The following is a 13,967-nucleotide window of genomic DNA, read 5'->3' as shown; positions in this document are numbered from 1 at the left end:
GGCCCCCCCCGCCCCCCCCCGTTAGTGCCCTCTCCTCCCATAGACACCCCCATGCTCCCTCCCTTCCTGAGACCTCAGCTCAAGTGACTGACTTGTTAACCCTTCCCTGCCCACATTAACCTCTTCATCTCTGTACAAAGTAGTAGACAACTCTCTCTCTCTCTCTCTCCTACACACACACACACACACACACACACACATATTCTTCTATGGTGGATTGCAAACACACTCTTTGGTGACATGTATAGCATGCCTGGCTTTGGCTTCATTGTGCTTCCCGGATAATGTGACTTTTTGATATATATAGAAACTGGAAGTTTGTGGCCACCCTCTGTCAAGCTAGTCTAACGACACCACTTTTTCCAATGACACATGCACACCTCGCATCTCTGTGACACCTTTTGTTTATCCCACAATTCTTCAAGCATTTTCATGATGCAGTTGCGCACTCCAGAGATTGCAGTGTGGTGGAAACATCATTTTCATTTACAGTGGGAAAGCACAATATCCCCGTGACTGGCTTTTCTACAAGGAGTCCTGGTGGCATAGTGGTGATGGGTTGGACTGCAGGCTACAAGGTTGGCAGTTCAAAGTTACCAACTGTTCTGAAGGAGAAAGATGTGGGCTTTTTACTCCCATACAGAGTTATAATCTTGGGACCCCCAAATCCACCTGCAGAGTGTCGAGTCAGATTAATCCTCTGGCAGATCCCTTCCAGCCATAGGCAAGAGACTCAAACAGTTTTACAATCAGACAGAGATCATTGTAAACCTGAATATACTGGATCCAACTTGATACTTGGTCAGTTGACCTTCCTCTTGACCCAACCTGAATTTCGTCTAGGCTCAAGTATATCCAGCTTGTTCCATGACAAAAACTTCTTCCCTGGCTCTTAAAATACTGATGACAGTCTTTTCTTTCTTATTTGTTATCTGTATTTTTATCTTTCTATTATTATTATTTTATCCTTGCCATTTTATTTAGATTTTTAGAGTTTCTGTTGGGTTTCCCAGTTTGTGAAGCGCAGACGGAGGAGATGCATACAGACAATAACTGATGCGAGTGTCGACAGGGCTGTGTGGGGCTGGGAGGGGGGTAGGGAGAGTGATGGGGATTTGGGGAGCAAACAATGAATGTGGGAGGGGGAAGGAGCACTAGAACTGATTGTGGTGTGTATGCAACTCATTTTAAAGCGATTTCGCCACGGAAGTGTAGGATTTGTGGATACTCTGTCAAGGAAATGGTGAGAAAAATACAAGAAAGGAACCAAACTTGACCAATAGGTAGCATAGGTGAAGGGAAAGCGTTGCTGTGTTGGTGGCATTGAGTTTATGTCAATGGTGGAAGAATAATTTGGAAAAGGACATCAAACACGGCTGTACAAGATGAGGAGCAGAATCCATAACACTGAATTATACAGGTAGAAGTTGTGGATTTGGAGAATGTTTTGTTGCGTATATTTTTGCCACAATTGAAAAAGAAATTACATGAATAACAATGATGACAAAGACAAAGAAAATGCTCTAGAATTGAATGTGGTGACAACTGTACAACTCTTTTTTGATGTGGCTGAATTATTGAATTGTATGACAGGTAGATGAAGTGCTAATAAAACTTAAAAAACCAACCAAACAAACAGAAAAACCGAAGTTACAGTCTCAGCAACTCCCAGGCGCAGTTCTACCCTGTCTTATGGAGTCACCATGGACTCAGTGCCAACGAGCGCAGGGTCTGGGTCTGGGCTTTACTGTGATCCTCACTTCCTCACCGTGATCTGGAAGGAGGCCCACCATACCTCCTTCCATGTTGTGTGCATTGCTGCTTCTTCATCGCCTTCAAACACGTGCTCACCACCTGATGTCCGTGGCCAGCGCCCCTGGGAAGTGCAAATGGTTCAGTGCTTGACCACGACCTGAAAAGATTGAAGCTGTCAAGGATTTTGTCTTGCCTGGATGCACAGTCAACGCTCATGGTAGCAGCAGTCGGGAGATCAAATGACACTGCATTGGGTCAATCTGCTGCACAAGACTTGACAATGTTGAAACGTGAGGATGTTACCTTGAGGGCTAAGATGCACCTGACCCACGCCATGGGATTTTTAATGGCCTCCTGGGCATGTGAAAATTGGACATTGAATAAGAAGAGTGAAGAGGAATCTAGATGCTGGCAAGGAATCTTAGTGCCAGGGAGCCAAAAGAACAAACAAATGTGTGTGGGAGAAGGCCAGCCCAAAGCTCCTGGGAAGCTGGAATGGCGAGGTTGCGTCTCACCTACTTTGGACATGTTGTCAGGGGAGACCAGTCCCTGGTGAAGGTTATTGTGTAGTCTGGGTGGACTAGAGAAACAAATTCATAGACACTCATATGTGTATAAAAAAGAGCTTTCTATACAAGAGCGATTGTAGATTGAGAAAAACATCCCAGCCCAGTCCAGATCTAGTCCAGGAGTCCCATATTAGTCCTATGTCTGATACCAGTCTACAAGTCCCTCTTCAGACTCACACAACACATGCAATGATGCTGAATTCAGGAAGATCACAGAGCAGTGGGTGGAAAGTTTTGTGGATCCAGGGGCGGTAGAAGCATGTCAGTGCTGGCGTGGGTCTCCATGTGGCTCCTCCAGCTCCAGGGCTCTGGCTGCATCAGAAGAGCTCCACGTGGCTTGTCAGCAGGAAGGTGAAGCAGAGAGTGTGGGTCTGGCCTCTGGTGAGAGTTATTTATCTCCCTAGTGCCTCCAAATGAGGTTATCAAGCTGCGAGCTGATTGACAGCCTACACTTCACCCCTTCACTCTTCAGGGTCTCAAGTGGACACCAGCTCTGGCCTGACACCCTGGAGTCTCCCGGAGTCAGAACCAAACTTGGGCAGCTGGTTTGGGTTCTTATAATTCATTTCATCGCAGCGTGGAGTCATGCAGAGAGCGCAAGGTAAACAGGCCTCGTCCCTGTGGAACCCAGCAGGCTAGATGCAAGCTCCTCCCATGCATGCGGAGGTACAGCCCATGCAGGACTGGCTGCCCTGGCAGGCTTCCTCTTGCCTGATGCAGGGTTTCCACAGTTTCCCTCACCGAAGGCAACCCTGTGACCTGGGGCCAGAGGTCATCCTCATTCCCAGAGGAGACAGCAGACCCAGAGAGGCAAAGGAGGTCACTAAGGTCACAACTCCATAGCCACAGCCAGATTTCTAACCCCCAAGTCCCTGTGCCTCTTGTGCCCCCAGGCTAAGGCTCAGGTAAGCCAGAGTTCTTTCAAAGGGGAAAGACAGGAGGAGGAGAAGGAGAAAGAGGAGGAGGAGGAGGGGGTCTCTCCAGAGTCACCTTCCAGGAGGGTGCTTCATGGACAGCAGGAGAGGTGGGCTGAGATGACAGGAGGCCAGGTTATAGGACACCTCACCAGTCCTTGATGGCCTCTGCTCTCTACTCAGCTATCTTCCTCTCTGCAGCCCCTAAGAGACACTGGGCTCCCTCCCCTGACCTGGCCTTCTGGGACACACCCCACTGCCACAGGGCCCCTTTATGACTCATTCAGCCGTGGATCCTGGGCTGACAGGCATCTGTCCGGAAGCCAGGCGGCTGTGCTGGCCAAGGGTGAGGTCACAGGCTGAATGCCGCCTGCTGCCCCATCGTTGCCCCATCCAAGGTGGCTCTTTGCCCTGACGACTGGCCAGCCCCCTCAGTCCTCCCTGCCCTCCCTGTAGCCTCTTTCTACAGTGACCCCCACCAACGCAGGGCTTTAGAGCTACACGCTGTTATTCTCTTAGCATCCTGGAAGTCATCAGTACCCATGCCCTTTTCCAGCTTCTGCAGTGTTTCCCAGAGTGGATGAGAGCACCCCCTGGAGGCACTGAGCCCACCCAAACCTCGCTGCCACTGCGTCAGCCCCGACTCCTAGTGACCCTGTAATGGCATAGTGGGTGTGGTAGTTACATAATCTGGTGTCCACTTGAGACCCTTAAGAGTGAAGGGGTGAAGTGTAGGCTGTCAATCAACTCGCAGCTTGATTAACCTCATTTGGAGGCACTAGGGAGATAAATAACTCGCCAGAGGCCAGACCCACACTCTCTCCTTCACCTTCCCGCTGAAAAGCCACATGGAGCTCCTCTGATGGAGCCAGAGCCCTGGAGCTTGAGGAGCCCCGTGGAGACCCACACCAGCGCTGAGATGCTTCCACTGCCACTGGATCCACAAGACTTTCCACCCACTGGCCTGTGAGCTTCCTGCATTCGGCATCGTTGCATGTGTTGTGTGAGTCTAAAGAGGGACTTATGGACTGGTACCGGACATGTCGGCTAATATCGGACTTGTGGACTTGAACTGGACAGGGCTGGGGTGTTTTCTCAATCTGCAATTGCTCTTTCATATAAAGCTCTTTCTTATACACACATGGGTATCACCGGATTTGTCTCTCTAGTCCACCCGGACTAACACAGTGGTTACGTGTTGGGCTGCTAACCACAAGGCCAGCCCATCGGAACCACCTGCAGCTCTTCAAGAAGAAGCCGAAGCTCTCTACTCCCGGGAAGAGCTAGTCTTGGAAACTCGCGGGGCCAGTTCTATCCGGTCCCAGGGACCAAAATCCTGTGAGTCCGCATGAGCCGTGCCCACACTTTATCCTGGACGAAGGGCTGCAGGACAAACCGTTTGCACGGCCAGGGAGGTGCCCAGTCTTTTTCTCTTTCTCTCTCTGAAAAAGGAGTGTGGCGGGTTAAACCAGGGCACCTATGTGAGCTGGTAACTCTCAGCTGCTCAGGGAAAGTCAGGAGCTTAGAGTCCCCTCAGAGGAACCAGTGTCGGAAGATCCCACGGAGCTCAGTGCTCCCCTGCAGCCTCGCCCTGAGGCCTGCTCAAACTTGACAGTGACCTTTCTTCTCCTTCCTTCTTCGTTTTTAACCACCTGTGCATTTCTTTACCTCGTTTTACAGCAACTAGTTTGGTCGAGGGCCTGGGCCCACCTCTCGCCCTTTGTCCTCCTCATCCTCACCCGATGATGCAGTATTCTGGGGGCTCTGTAGGCAAGCCACCTTCCTCTTTCCCTCCTGTGTCTCCCTGGCAGAGCCCGTCCCGCACCCAGGTACCAGGATGGTGTGGACTCGGCTTCCCACCCTGGGTTCCCCGACACCTGCTGAGGTCCGGCCAGCCCGAAGCTCCAAGGTCCGGCCTTCCATCTTCTCCTGTCCTTGACCCAGTAGACAAACCCTCACTGGGCAGAAGCCACGCCCAGAGAGAAGGGAGTTCATCTTTGCAGCTTTGCCCCCAGGGCCGATCCAGGCAACTCATGGGTGTTCCAGGGTTTAGAGATGGGGCTCCAGGCCTGGCTTATGTCACCTGGTCCAACAGCAAGGGTGTCTTCAGCAAGTGCTCCCAGCGCCAGAGCCACTGCTACTTCCGGTTGTCCCCTGAGCATAACCCAGCTCAGTCAGGACCCACCTTGTGGGGGGTGGATGCAAAGTAGTCCTTAGTGGGATCTCCCTCCGCCTGCACCGTGTCACACTCGAACCACCTGCCCTGGAGCGTGAGGGCCCTAGGGGAAAATCAGAGTGTCTAGCATTGGTGGGAGGGGCAGGAGGAGCTGGCCTCTCTTCTAAGCAGGTTGGTGACTTTTCGCAGGGACCTGGGAACCAGGACAGTCCTCCCTGGAGCCTTGTGTGCCCTACAAAACTTAAAAGCGACGGCATGGTGGCTGCTCCCAGCCCCCAGCCCACTCCTCCTCGGTCTACAGCTCAAAGCGCTCCTGCAAGCTCTGCAGAGAGCACTCCTCTCTCAGCCACCTGTTTGCCCTGCTTGTGAACCCCCCACTACGACCACTGCCACCATCACGGCTGACCCACCCTCTTCCAGTCTCCTCTGTTCCCTGACCCCAGCTTGTCACCCTCCATCCCCGCATGGGGCTTCGTTTTTCACTTCTGGCTCATCACACCACAGACGGTCACGGTCACAGCAGACACCTAACTCGCGTCTGTAGGCCCCAGAGACTGCGCCAAGTCTTCCCACGTCTCCCCTCACGTAGCGGCCTGGTCACTCGGTGAAAGCTGGTTCCTACTAAGTCCATTCCAACTGCCGGTCGGAGCAGAACCGTGCACCACGACGGGGTTTCCAATGGCTGGTTTGTCAGAAGTGCACCAGGCTTTCTTCTGCGGTCAGGATGAGCAAGGGCATCCTCTAGGGAAGCGGCCAAGGGCACGAAGCTGCACCACGTCCAGACACCGAGAGTCCCACCATTGTCGCTTCTAAGGAGCACACTGGCTGTATACTTAGAAGACAGGTCTCTTTGCCCTTCTGGCTGTCCACAGAACTGTCTGATTCTTCGCCGGCCCCACAACTCAAAGGCAGCCATTCTTCCTTTGTCTTCCTTCTCCATCGCCTGGCTTTCATGGACACACGAGGTGATTGAAAGTGTCATGATTTGGGTGTGGCGTACCTAGATCTTCAAAGCGGCATCCTTGCTCCTCAGTATTTTATCTATCTATCTATCTATCTATCTATCTATCTATCTATCTATCTATCTATCTATTTTTGCTCCTCAGTATTTTAAAAAGGTCTGTCTCATGCAGCAGATTTGCTTTGCAGTTTCTGCACCTGCTTCTGTGAGCACGGACTGGGTTCAAGCCAGGTGAAATGCTCGTCTCTGAGTCAGAGGCAAAGGCAGTGAGTTTGGGCTTTTGAGTGTATGTTCACGGTGGTGGGGTATTTTGGAGAAGAAGACCATTAGCGGTGGTGCAGCGTGAAAAATATAATCAGCACCATGACTGTCAATTCGGGTTGGTGAGTTGGGTGTGTACATTGTTACCACATTAAAAAGCAAACGAGAGTGACCTACAAGGGGCTTCAAAATGTTTGAGGGAAAATGGAATTGAAAAATCATGGGATCTTCCCACAACCTCTTTAAAGCCCCCTGTATGCTCTGGCAAGAAGATCAAGAAAGCGAAACATATCCAGAAGGACGTGAAAGCCATCTAGTATCTTAGCAACCTAAGACAACCACCGGATGCTTTGGTGTGTTTCCTTCCTGTCGCTTTTCTAGATGTGTCCACCTAGAAGCAGACAAATGTAACATAATTATGATACAATTACAGAAATGCTTTCATCCTCCCACTTTGTTCTTTTATTGTTGTTGATTTTTTAATTCCCCCTGCTTCCAAAAATTAACACTGTAGCCTGAGTATCTTCTATTACAGATCTGTATGGTTAGATTAGAGATGTACCAAAATGTGTTTATCCATTTCCCTGTTATTATTTTTTATTTCCCTATTTTTGGACCACGTATGAATGCCCAGTGCTCTGGTATTATAAATAATGATGTCATGAATATTCATGCACAAAGATTTCCCCTAAATATCTGGGAGTCTGTTGTCTTTGTCTCACACAGAGGAACAATTCTTGCATCAAATATTATGCGCATCTTAGAAGTTTCTGCTGCCGGCTGAGGAATTACATTCATGCATTACATTCATCCATTACATTCATGCATTACTGACCCAGTCATGCAGGTATGTACTTGCTTAATTATAGGCACCACGAACTCTAGAAGGGACCCCCAAAACGTGATCCCTTTGACAAGAGAACATAGTGTTCAGTCTCATATCCACTCTTCAGGATTTTGTTGGCCATGGCTATGTCTCTAGAGGGTTGCCTAGTCTTCTCTACAGGATCTGAAGCCAGACCGCCTGGATTCAGATTCTGGCCCTGCCACGTCTTGGGTTTAGGGCCTTAGACAAATCACCTCACCCCAGTATCACAATGCTCACACCCAGCTGTAAAATGGGGACAACGTTCTGAGGATTGATGCGCTGATGCATGTAAAGCACTGAAAACACTGATTGGAGCCGACCCCCCAAATGAGTCAGCATCAAGTGGATTCTGATGCATGGCGACCCCGTGTATCGCAGAGTCTAACTGCGTTCCATAGTTTTACATACTTTGGACATGTCATCAGGCGAGACCAGTCCTTGGAGAAGGACATCATGCTTGGTGGAGTGGAGGGGCGGCGACAAAGAGGAAGGCCCTCAAAGAGTTGGATTGACACAGTAGCTGCAAAGACAGGCCGGTGTTTTGTTCCCTTGTGTGTGAGGTCGCTGTGGGTCGGAGTCGACTTGATGGCCTCTGACGGCCACCTCGCATGTTCATGGTTTGACCTTTCAGAAATAGATCACCAGGACTTTCTTCCAAGGCACCCCTGGGTGGGTTTGAACAGCCAACCTGTCAGGAGTAATCGCTAGCACTACTCAGGGACTCATGCAAACGAAGCACCCAGTAAGATTTGGTTGTTATTGCTAATTTGGTTGCAAGGAACAGAGATCCACAAAAGTTAGCCCAATGGCAGGGAAGTTTGAGGAAGGGGCATATGTGAGCAGGCACTGGAGCCTGGTGAGAAGCAGGATGACTCTGCCTATTTTCTGTTCTTCTGTCTGTCTTTCTCCAATGCTCTCTGAAATTATGCACCCTCTTCTGTGAGAGTGGAGGTGTTGTGTCAACTTGGTTGGGCCAGTATCCTCAATGGTTTGGCCCTTAGCACCTATGAGTCCCCATGACTTGACCTAACACAATGTAATCACAGTCAATCAGTTGTAAGCCTCTATAATGGGATAAGATTAAGGTGAATGGCAATATCAAGTCACAGCCCTGGGCAATTCACAGTCTCAGGGGTCTGAGCTGCTTCCAATATAAGTGGATGGTGTGCAAAACTTGTTTGCTTTGTACCTGGTCTGGATCCTGCATCTGGCTCATCAAGCTGTGGCTCACGAACTTGAACAAATGGTGTATGATATTGCCTGCCAAATTGTCAGCAACCTGTTATCTAACCTATGGATTTGAATTCATTGTCTCTGCAGTCACAAGTCTAACTTGCTGACCTCGAATTCATTCTCCTCTGTCCTCACCAGCCTGTGTCTACCTGCCAATCATCAACCCCCACAGCGACAAAAGTCAGGAAAAGCTTCCAGCCTAATATCTGACCCACGGACTTGGAACCTGCCTGGACTTGGACTTGCCTTCTTCAACAACTACATATAGTTACTCTATCTATGTTATATATTATCTCGATATGTTATTCCATATATTCTCTCTCCATAGTTATCCTGTCATACTTCTGAGATAGCTAAGGTTTATTGTGTCAACCTGGCCAATAAACATGTGGGATTAATTGAAGGGCAGAGAGATAAATGGCTCAGTGAGCCTCGCATTTCTAGTTTTCAGGCCTCTTGCTTTGTGATGGTCGGACCAGGATGCAGCTGCCTTAGTCAGTTCCCTGCTTCAGCTGGCAAGGCTCACTTCCTGCAAGACATCCCTGAGGAGAGGCCACAAAGACTTACTCTGATGAGCCCTGGGTGCTGGAGCAGCTGTGTGGAGACCCCTGCCAGCGTTGAGATGCTTACACGCTTACTGATTCAGCTTTCCCCCCGCAGTCGGCATCATTGCGTCTTTTGTGAGATGGAGGAGGACTTTGTAGATTGGTGTCGGACACATGGGCTAATTTTGGACCTATGGGCTTGGGCAGCACTGGGTTGGGATGCTTTCTTAATGTACACGTACCCTTTATATAAAACACTCTCTTATACATATGAGTTTCTGTGGATTTGTTTCCCTAGTTTAGCTAGACTAACACAACTTTACAAGAGTAGAGTATGGGTTTCCCAGAGAAGCAAAATCACCGATATATAGGTATATGCGATATATATGTGTGTGTATATATATGCATTATATGTGTGTGTGTATATATATATATATATATATATATATTACACACACACATATCAGTGATTTTGCTTCTCTGGGAAACCCATAGCCTACTCTTGTAAAGAGTTACAGTCTCAGAAACCCACACAGCTTTCAACCCTGTCTTACAGGGTTGCTATAGATCAGAATCGACTTGATGGCAGTGAATTTTTGGTTTGGGTTTAGAGCAATATAAAACACCTGCTAACTCAAATGGCCTGGTTTGCATGTGAAGAACATGAGCAGTTTTGTACAAACATAGGGGATGAGTGGAGAAAGTGGAAGTAGGTTTTCAACAGGTCAAGTCTGAGGTGCCTATGAGACTGCTGAGAGGATGCATCTAATGTCAATGACTGGCTAAACACGGACTCTCACTGGGAATCCTGGCAGAGTTCAGTTGCTAACTGCAAAGTCAGCATTTCGAAACCATCAGCTGCTCCTTGGGAAAAACACGAGGCTTTCTACTCCCATAAAGAGTTAGTATCTCCTCCCCTTGCAGAGGGGTTTAGGGGAGGAGATGAGTCAGTCAGGGTGCGATATAGCACCGATGAAGAATACAGCTTTCCTCCAGTTCCTAAATGCTTCCTATCATGATCCGAATTCTACCTTGCAAGTCTGGATAGAGCAGAGGATGTGCACTGGTGCAGATAGGAGCTGGAGGCACAGGGAATCCAGGGCGGATGATACCTTCAGGACCAGGGCTGTGAGGGGAGATACTGGGAGGGTAGAGGGTGAGTGGGTTGGAAAGAGGGAACCAATTACAAGGATCTACATGTGACCTCCTCCCTGGGGGACGAACCACAGAAAAGGGGGTGAAGGGAGACGTCGGACCGGGCAAAATATGACAAAATAATAATTTATAAATTATCAAGGGCTCATGAGGGATGGGGGAGCAGGGCGGGAGGGAAAAAAGAGGACTTGATGCCAAGGGCTTAAGTGGAGAGCAAAGCTTTGAAAATGATGAGGGCAAAGAATGTACAGATGTGCTTTACACAATTGATGTATGTATATGTATGGATTGTGATAAGAGTTGTATGAGCCCCTAATAAAATGTTTTAAAAAAAAGAGTTAGCATCTCCAAGACTCACAGGGACAGTCCTACCCTGTCTTATAGGGTCACACGATGAGTCAGAATCAAGTCAATGGCAGTGATCTTGTTTATGTTTGTTGTTTTGAGTATCCAAAAGATCAGGCTTTCACCCTGTAACCTGTTGACCATTCTTTTTCAAAATGTTCTAGGCTATTTTTGCCTGTTAGTCTTCCGTATATGCATCATTAGAATTATCTCAAAAATTGGAAGGAAATCTCATTACTGTTTTAATGACTAGTACTAAGCATGTAAATCAAATCAGAAAGGACGAATGGCCTTATAAAATATTGAGGAGTGAAGCAAGGATGACCTGCCGGCACCTGATGACACCAACATCCAGAAAGAAAACCTGGTCCTTCAATCATTGTTGGCAGGTTTGATTCTGTGCTCCTCCCCACTCCCCCACCCCAAATACATTGAAATCCTAACCTCTGTGCCTGTTAGGAATTGCGGTTTACTTTTGTTGTGTTCATGTTCATGAGGACCCCCCGCCCCAAGTACGATGGGTCCTAAACCTAATCACTTCTGAATGGTGTCTTATAAGATGAGGACACAAACAGAGAGACAGACAGGGATTGAGAGAAGTGAGGAACCGTTTAGAAGCCAAGGAATTCTTGAGAGTACAACAGGGAGGGGTGCTCACGCACACACACACACACACACACACACACACACACACACACACACACACACACACCCCGCCAAGGCTCTGATTGGAAATTGCAGCATCCCCAGCCGTGGGACAACAGCTTTCTGTTCTTTAGGGGTACTTGTTTGAGGTATTTCTGCTGCGGCAGTGCTAGCCAATGAAGACATTCGTCGAGGTTTCTCTTGTTATCCTTTCCTCCCGTGGGTTCTTCCCATTTCTTGATAAGTTTCTTCCAAGTGCTTCACAAAAGAGTTTGGCTTCTCTTTTATGCTTTTCCAATACTGTATACTCATTCATTCTCTCCCTCCTGCTGCCTCTCCTTCCTTTTCTGCACCTCTTCATCCATCTGTCTTCTTTGGGTTGGCTGTGACTTGCCAAACAAAGTTGAATGTCAGCATGTGTGTTAGTTGGATGATGTTGAGTCAACTAGACATCCCCGGCTAGGGGTAGAGGCAAACCTGTCAATCAAATGGAAGTGTGATGACACCTCTGTGGCAGTTACATAATCTGTCAACTTGAGGAAAGGGGTGGAGTCTTGCCTGTCGATCAGGTCATAGCCAATAATGCCTCTCCTGAGAAGTCCTGTCATCCTCCCTGGAGGCGCGACACACACTCTCTCTGCTATCCATTCCTGTAGACGAGCCACATGGAGCTATGCTGACAGAGTCAGACCCCTGAAGCTGGAGGAGCCACGTGGAGACCCACACCAACACTGAGATGCTTTCACTGCCACTGGATCCACAAGACTTTCTACCCACTGGCCTGTGGCTTTCCTGCATTCGGCATTGTTGTATGTGTAGCATGAGTCTGAAGAGGAATTTATAGACTGGTATTGGACATGTGGGCTAATATCAGACTTATGGACGTGATCTGGACTGGGATATTTTAATAGACAATTGCTCTTTGATATCAAACTCTCTCTTACACACATATGAATTTGTTTCTCTAGTCAACCCAGACTAATACAACCTCCTTGGGGGATGTGGCCTTTTGTATGTGAGTGAGGGTCTCTGGGAACTGCCTCTCTCTGCCCCTAGCCTTCCTGTCTGCTGGGACTCTGAGGTGACCCGTGCAGGCTGCCCGGCCCTGGGAGCTGTCAGCACCCTGCATGGCTCCAGCAAGCTTAGGCCCATGGGAGTCGGCACCCACCAGCCTGTGATCCTCCTGCTTCCTGCTTTACTTTCCTGCATCACATGAGTCGGAAGAGGGACTCGCGGACTAGCATCGAATTTATGGACTTGATTGAATTGGATTGGGCTGGGATGTCTTCTTGATATAGAATCACTTCTTGCAGTAAAGCTCTTTCTCCTTTTTTAATTCTCCATCGTTCATTTTGCTTTTGCCAAGCTTTTGTCCGAAGCATGGCTGATCTGTTAGGCTGTCTCATTCTTGTTCTTGTTTATTAGGGAATGACATGTTGATTCCAACTCATAGCGGTCCCCTGTGTGCAACAGAACCAAACACGGGTCCTAGGCCAATTGCAGCCACTGTCTCGGTCCATCGTGTTGAGAGTCTTCCTTCTGCTCGGACACCCTTCAGATTGCTACACATGGTGACCTTCTCCAAGGATGAGTTTGTTTGGATTCTAGGCAAAGGATGCGTGGTACGAAGCTTCAGAAGAGCATTCTCATCTTACTCCTTTCCAGAGAGATTCGTTTATTCGTCTGCCACACCATGGCATATTTAGTATCCTTCACCAAAATAACAATTAAAAGGTGCTAATTCCGTAGTCTTCCTTATTCATTGTCCAGCTGTTGCATTTATATGAGGCATTTGAAAACCCCATGGCTCGAGGCAGGCAGCTCTTTCTGATACTCATATGCCACGATGTTTCTTTGGGCAACCCACCTCACACAGCGTGGATTTCAGAGTCTCTCTTCAGTGTGATTTTAATAGGAATTCTCTTTGTGCTTCACCATTTGGGATGGGATTGGCTGCTCTTTCCACATCGGTTTCATTATTATTCATTGAGAACGTATCCTTCCATTCCTCACTTAAAAAAATCATTTTAATGGGGGCTCGTACAATTCTTATCACAATCCATACATCCATCCATTGTGTCAAGCACATAGGTACATTTGTTGCCATCATCATTCTCAAAACATTTGCCTTCTACTTAAGCCCTTAATATCGGCTGCTCATTTCCTCCCTCCTGCCCCCCCCTCCCTCATGAACCCTTCATCATTCATAAATTATTATTATTTTGTCATATGTTACACTGTCTGATGTCTCCCCCCACCCTCTTCTCTGCTGTCCATCCCCCATGGAGGAGGCTATACGTAGATTCTTATAATCGGTTCCTGCTTTCTACCCCACATTCCCTCCACCCTCCAGGCATCGCCACTCTCACCACTGGGCCTGAAGGAGTCATCTGTCCTGGATTCCCTGTCTTTCCAGTTGCTATCTGTACCAATGTACATCCTCTGGTCTAGCCAGATTTGTAAGATAGAATTAGAATCATGATAGTGGGGGGAGAAAGTATTTAAGAACTAGAGGAAAGTTATATGCTTCATGGTTACTA

This window comes from Tenrec ecaudatus, chromosome 9 (genome assembly GCF_050624435.1).
Source record: "Tenrec ecaudatus isolate mTenEca1 chromosome 9, mTenEca1.hap1, whole genome shotgun sequence".
NCBI classification, from domain to species: domain Eukaryota; kingdom Metazoa; phylum Chordata; class Mammalia; order Afrosoricida; family Tenrecidae; genus Tenrec; species Tenrec ecaudatus.
The sequence above is the reverse complement of the archived record's forward strand: the minus strand, read 5'-3'. Positions refer to the sequence as shown.